General features: G+C 43.3%; 1 long non-coding RNA gene across 1 annotated transcript in view; it reads right to left on the bottom strand.

Annotated features, from left to right (window-relative positions):
• Positions 1 to 708: 708 nt before the first annotated feature.
• LOC141083455 (uncharacterized) overlaps positions 709 to 6,000 on the bottom strand; it is a 69,134-nt gene continuing 63,842 nt past the window's right edge. The window contains exon 2 of the long non-coding RNA XR_012230723.1: positions 709 to 1,364. This is a non-coding gene — a long non-coding RNA (uncharacterized lncRNA). The remainder of the gene's footprint in view (positions 1,365 to 6,000) is intronic.

Here is a 6,000-nt window from a genome sequence, read left to right as displayed (position 1 = left end):
TTTTCACATCTATGACTGACAATATTCATTGACTTGTTTTTCTTACTTTTATATATGAATTTCCAGTTGAGGCCAATAATACATCTGCATTAAAACTGGGAGAAGAACAAGACCCAGAAATAGTTGCAGAGACAGAGCCTAGCAGAGGTAAGTGTGACAATAAGGTCTATGTTGTATGATGTCGGCAACTGAGAATAATTCATGAGGAGGATATATTATATGTAGTGATAAGTGAGTGTGCTCTTTACTCGAGTTTTCCGAACATGCTCGGGTGTTCTCTGAGTAGTTTGGGCGTGCTCGGAAATCAACTTTTAGTCCCCGCAGCTGCATGATTTGAGACTGCTAGAGAACCTGAATACATGTGGAGAACACCCGAGCATGCTCGGAAAACTCCAGTAACGAGCACACTCGCTCATCGCTATATGTCAGTGGTGGGATTTTCACATCTATGACTAACAATGATCATTGACTTGTTTTTCTTACTTTTTTACATGAATTTCCAGTTGAGACAATAAATACATCTGCACTAAGACTGGGAGAAGATCAAGACCCAGAAATAGTCCCAGAGACAGAACCTAGCAGTGGTAAGTGTGACAATAAGGTCTATGTTGTCTGATGTCGGCGATTAAGAATTAGTCACGGGGAGGAGATGTTAACTCCCAGTGGGTACGATTGTCACATGTATGATGACTGACAATGATCATTGACTTGTTTTTTCACTTTTTATATGAATTTCTAGTTGAGAAGAAAAATAACTCTGCAATAAAACTGGTAGAAGAGCAAAATGCCAAAATAGTAGAAGAGCGAGAACCTAGAAGACGTAAGTGTGATAATAAGGTCTATGTTGTTTGATGTTGGCCAGTGAGAATAATTCATGTGGAGATGTTTTCTGTCAGTGGTGGGATTGTCACATGTATGATGAGTGACAATGATCCTGTTCCTCTGCACGGATAAGATTTCTCTACCGTCCTGCCACAATTACACCAAAGCAGTATCCTCTAATACGGAGTCCCATTACTTAAATTAGTTTTATATCTCTTCTCCTAGGATCCATCTTCCGCCGGATTATATCATCCTGTCGGCGTGGATTATCCAGGGCCGCTCGCAGCATCAGAAGATGCATTTGTCCAATTTGTCTTTAGGGCACCATATACATCTATTACAGCAAGTCATCAAAGCTGTACTTGGGCAGCACGGGGGCTCAGTGGTTAGCACTGTTGTTTTGCAGCACTGGGATCCTGGGTTTAAATGTCACTAAGGAAAACATCTGCAAGGAGTTTGTATGTTCTCCCCGTGTTTGCGTGGGTTTCCTCCGGGTACTCCGGTTTCCTCCCACACTCCAAAGACATACTGATAGGGAATTCCTAATTTAAAAAAATGAAATAAAAATTCTGAATTAATTAATATTCCTTTGTAATAGAATATTTCTGAAATATATGGCATACCAATACTGTACGTCGTACATTTTTGAAGAATCCTCATGAAGTTTTGTTTTTTTCACTAAACGTGTATGTACTGTAGTGTGGTGGGGTAATATACTTCCCAACTGCTGTCTTCTCTGAGATCAAGCTCTGTCCAGCTCCACTTTTATGTGATGTCATAGATACATAGTTACATACAAAGGTTGAAAAAAGACTTAGGTCCATCAAGTTTAACCTTTCTCCACCAATTGTCCATTTTGTCACTAAATTAAATATAACCCACAATGTTATGTGTATTGAAGAAATCATCCAGCCCTTTTTAAAAGCTGTTGTAGTGTCTGCTATTACTAGTTCTTGTGGTCGGCATTCCACAGTGTGACTGCTCTAACTGTAAATAATAACCCTTTCCTATTTAGCTGTCGGAATCGCCTTTCATCGCTCTCCAGACTCTTCGGCTCACTCTATGCTCTCGGTGTGAGCGAGAAGTCTCTTCTATTATACTAGCCTATGGGGCCTTGTTCTGATGCTCCATAGGCTTACATTGATAAAGGCAACCTGTTACCTCGTTTTTCAGCTATAAGCTGCGGCCACTGCCTTTCAGGGCTTATCGACAGCATTCTAGAATGCAGTAGAAAGGCAGTGGCCGCAGCTTATAGCTGAAAAACGAGGTGACAGGTTTCCCTTTACTGACTATATACTTGCCGATGTGGGAGATGTTGTGACCTGGTCATCATCTAGCCATGACAATTATTCCCTTATAAAAGGTTCTAGAGACATTCATTAACTAGTAGGACTTGGGCATCCTAAGACAGTCCTGCTTAGACTGCAGAGACCCGTATGACGTAAACGGTGCCTCCCCGCCTCCCACCAATAACATAATAACGAAACAACAAAAAGGCCTGGATGGGTTGAACAGGTCGGTCACAGTTTATTGAATTCTAAACCGAGAGAGGCAAATACAAATTCTCAACAGACTCAGAGCCGAAAACCCCCCATAACTGACAGTGGGTAAGGAAGCTGATGAGAGGTTACGAACCTTTGCCCCCCATACTACCGCTGTGACATTGGATACAACAAAATCATGTAAGTAATGAAAACATAGTCCAAAATTTATTTATTTTTTTAAATAAACATTATATACAATAGCCGCACAGCACAATTGCGAATTTATAAGGGAGGGAGGGTGGGACAAAACTTCGAATGGTCAGCCAGGGGAGGAAGAGGAATTATCCGGCCCAGCACAAGAATTTAACCCCTGAGGGTGTGGCCGGACGCCCCTTCCCCTTTCTCCCGTTGGTCAGTGGGCGTTCTAATATATGGCATCACCTGAGAAGTAGTGGGAGGGGGGAAGCACTGCCCAAAGTTCCTTTATAGCTTAACCTATCTATGGGGGCTCTGCAGTCAGACACACATTCCCTATACGGTGCCGTGCCTCTCAGACTGTTCACGTTGGACTATGATCAGTGGCCCTGTCGGTATTTGTGTCTGAAGCCCCATAGAATGGGATTCAGATGTTCACACCAACAGGAACATTGAATATAATGATGCAGGCAGAGTCAGTGTTCTATGTTAGCATTATTATATGCCTATTTGAGGCAGGCACCAAGACGCCATCTTGGTGTCTGCCTCAAAAAGGCATATGAGGCCAAAAATTATGACCTATAGAGCACACAATGACTCCATCTACATCATTATAATCAACAAGATGGTGGCCCGATTCTAACGCATCGGGTATTCTAGAATATGTATGTAGTTTATTTAAAGGGAATCTGTCACCCCATAAGCAGGGGCCACCGCAATCAGGGGCTTATCTACAGTATTCTGTAATACTGTAGATAAGCCCCCGATGAAGCCTGAAAAATAAGAAAATCACGTTAGATTATACTCACCGGGGGCGGGGGCGGTGGTTCGTCGCTGTCCGGTGCCTCCCATCTTCATACAATGATGTCCTCCTCCTTGCTTCTCCCTCGGCTCCTGCGCACATGTACTTTATCTGCCTTGTTGAGGACAGAGTAAAGTACTGCAGTGCACAGGCGCCGGGAAAGATCAGAGAGGTCAGGCGCCTGCGTACTGCAGTACTCTGCACTGCCCTCAACAGGGCCAATAAAGTATGCGTGCGCAGGAACTGAGGGAGAAGCAAGGAGGAGGGCATCATCATATGAAGATGGGAGGTGTCAGATGGGACAGCAACACCCATCGGACCGGACCAAACGCCGGGGTGAGTATAAGCTAACTCTTTTTTCTTATCTTTCAGGTTTCATCGGGGGCTTATCTACAGCATTACAGAATGCTGTAGATAAGCCCCTGATGGCAGTGGCTGCAGCTGATAGGCCAAAAATGGGGTGACAGATCCCCTTTAAATTCCACGCCAATATCGCTGATTGCGGCAAATCCGTGCGGCAGGAGCCGCAGATCTCCCGATGGTAGCGGTAGCATGCGTCGTTCGAATTCTGCGCCAATTTGTGGCCGGACTGCGCCTGTCGCTGATTGGTCGCGGCCGGCCGGCCGCGACCAATCAGCGACGCGGGATTTCCGTTGCAAACAGACAGACAGAATTATTATATAGTAGATGGCTCCATTAACACAAACATCGGAAAACGTTTTTCTAGGGCTTCAGCTGCAAGCCCCCAACCGTAGACAAAGACACAATGTGAACTTTGATTAAGTAATTAAGCTATAGCCATCAAGAAGAAAGAAAAAAAATGGATTCAGCTCACTGCTTGTAGTCCAAATGGAGATGCTAAAAAATAACTTTTAAATAGTCTGTGGTCGGGCACACGGGTCGAGATACATACCAGGCTGGCTCCATAGTCAAATAGCTTCAAAAAGTAGTAGTAGTAGTATATGTAATTACTGCTATCTCCTGCCAAATTCCTTAGTGAGGAGTGCCGAACATTTATTCAGGTTATTTGTCAACCCAGAACGCTTAAGACAATGCATAGGTTAAAAAAACACACTATGCCAATAATAGTTATGACATGTTCTTGTATGGACCTTGAGAATATATCCATGTCAGAAGGAGCAGACATCAGAAGGAAGGGTCGGAGGTTGATCATAGAACTTTGCTTTACCTTATTCACTTAACGGAGTACAAAACATGAACCGATTGGCTTTATTAAAAAAATAAAGTTTTTTCCTGATCCCGAGTGACAATCAGAGTGGACCTACAGGCATTTAGGCTTCACGGCGGTCAGAGCCAGAACAAAAAACAATTAGTTCCAGTCAGAGCATAACAGTTCATTTTAATGGCTACATTTAATCAGCAACATTCCCTTTATAATCTACAGTACATGATAAATGGATCTGGCAGATTTAAAGGGAATGTGCCCATTTTTTTCTCAACAATTGGAAAAAAAATGCAAAAACGTATATTTTTTAATGGTATAAAATAGCAATTTTTGTTCATATTTTCAACTTGAAAAACTGGAGGGAGTGGGGGGCAACTGCTGATATTTGCCATAAAAATTTAATGTAATGTGAGATAGTGCAACTGCAGTACACATTGGTGGGATCTGCTCCATGTGTGAGACGTCACTCCTCGCCTTCTAGATGTTTGCCAAAGGATAAGGCAGGATGAAGCATAGGAGCCATTTTGTTAGTGGCGGCAAAGTGATATTGACAAGTAGACAGTGACACAGAGGTCGGTCGTTAGCACCGATTCTGTTAGTTGAAGCTGCGCTGCTCACCGTTTCAGTGACCGCATGAGATACATGGCTCAGCAGACCGTCACACATGATGGGACTAGATACATGGCTGTGCTCAGTGTAAAGCCTCACTCAGATGTATCATGTAGGGACATCTGAATGAGGCTTTACACTGACTGAGCAGAGCTGAGTCAGTGTTCAGAGCACAGCAACGTGATGATGAACTCTGAATACTGAAGTGAATACAGGTCGGCAGCCTGACATTGTACGACTAATCCCAGGCTACCGAGCTGCTCAATAGCCTGATATTAGTACAGCGTCAGGCTCCTGATCTGTGCTCACCACATCTCACAACCACTGCGCAGACCTCCTGTCACCGACAGCTACGTGAGCTGTTGATATGGGGGTGTAAATTGTAGCGAAGAGCACAGTTCTGGACTACAATAAAATGGCACCTGACTCCCCCGCAGCGTTGAACTGGACACCCCATGGGGAATACACAGTCCACAGCTGAGGCAGACACAATATAGGAGATTGTGGTCTGTGCGTCTCTAGTCTCCTATGGCTGCAGTATTTGCGGTGCGCAAGTGTCATACCCAAACAGTTTTGTTGCTACATTGCAACAAACAAAAGATTCAAATGATCCACAACTTTAATAAAAAAAATTGATACACATATAAAGCATTCACGGAAAGCCTACAAGTGAAGATCATTAACTGGAAAAATACAGTGTTTGTGTATCCATAGTCCAGCATAGTGCAATTATTCGCATGTACTTTTATATCTTGGCCAATTTTGGTTTCAAAGACCTGCTGCAAGTATTGGCAACTGAAATAATAGTGGTTAGATTTGGCTTGGGGAAAAAAATGAAAAAATTAATAATGAAATAGAAGGCATGAGTCATTAAGACTGTGCTGTGCAGGCCAGTTTAAGAA

This window comes from Dendrobates tinctorius, unplaced genomic scaffold (genome assembly GCF_039654945.1).
Source record: "Dendrobates tinctorius isolate UK_male_01 unplaced genomic scaffold, ASM3965494v1 ptg000005l, whole genome shotgun sequence".
Lineage (NCBI taxonomy): Eukaryota > Metazoa > Chordata > Amphibia > Anura > Dendrobatidae > Dendrobates > Dendrobates tinctorius.
This window is presented reverse-complemented; position numbering and strand designations above follow the sequence as displayed.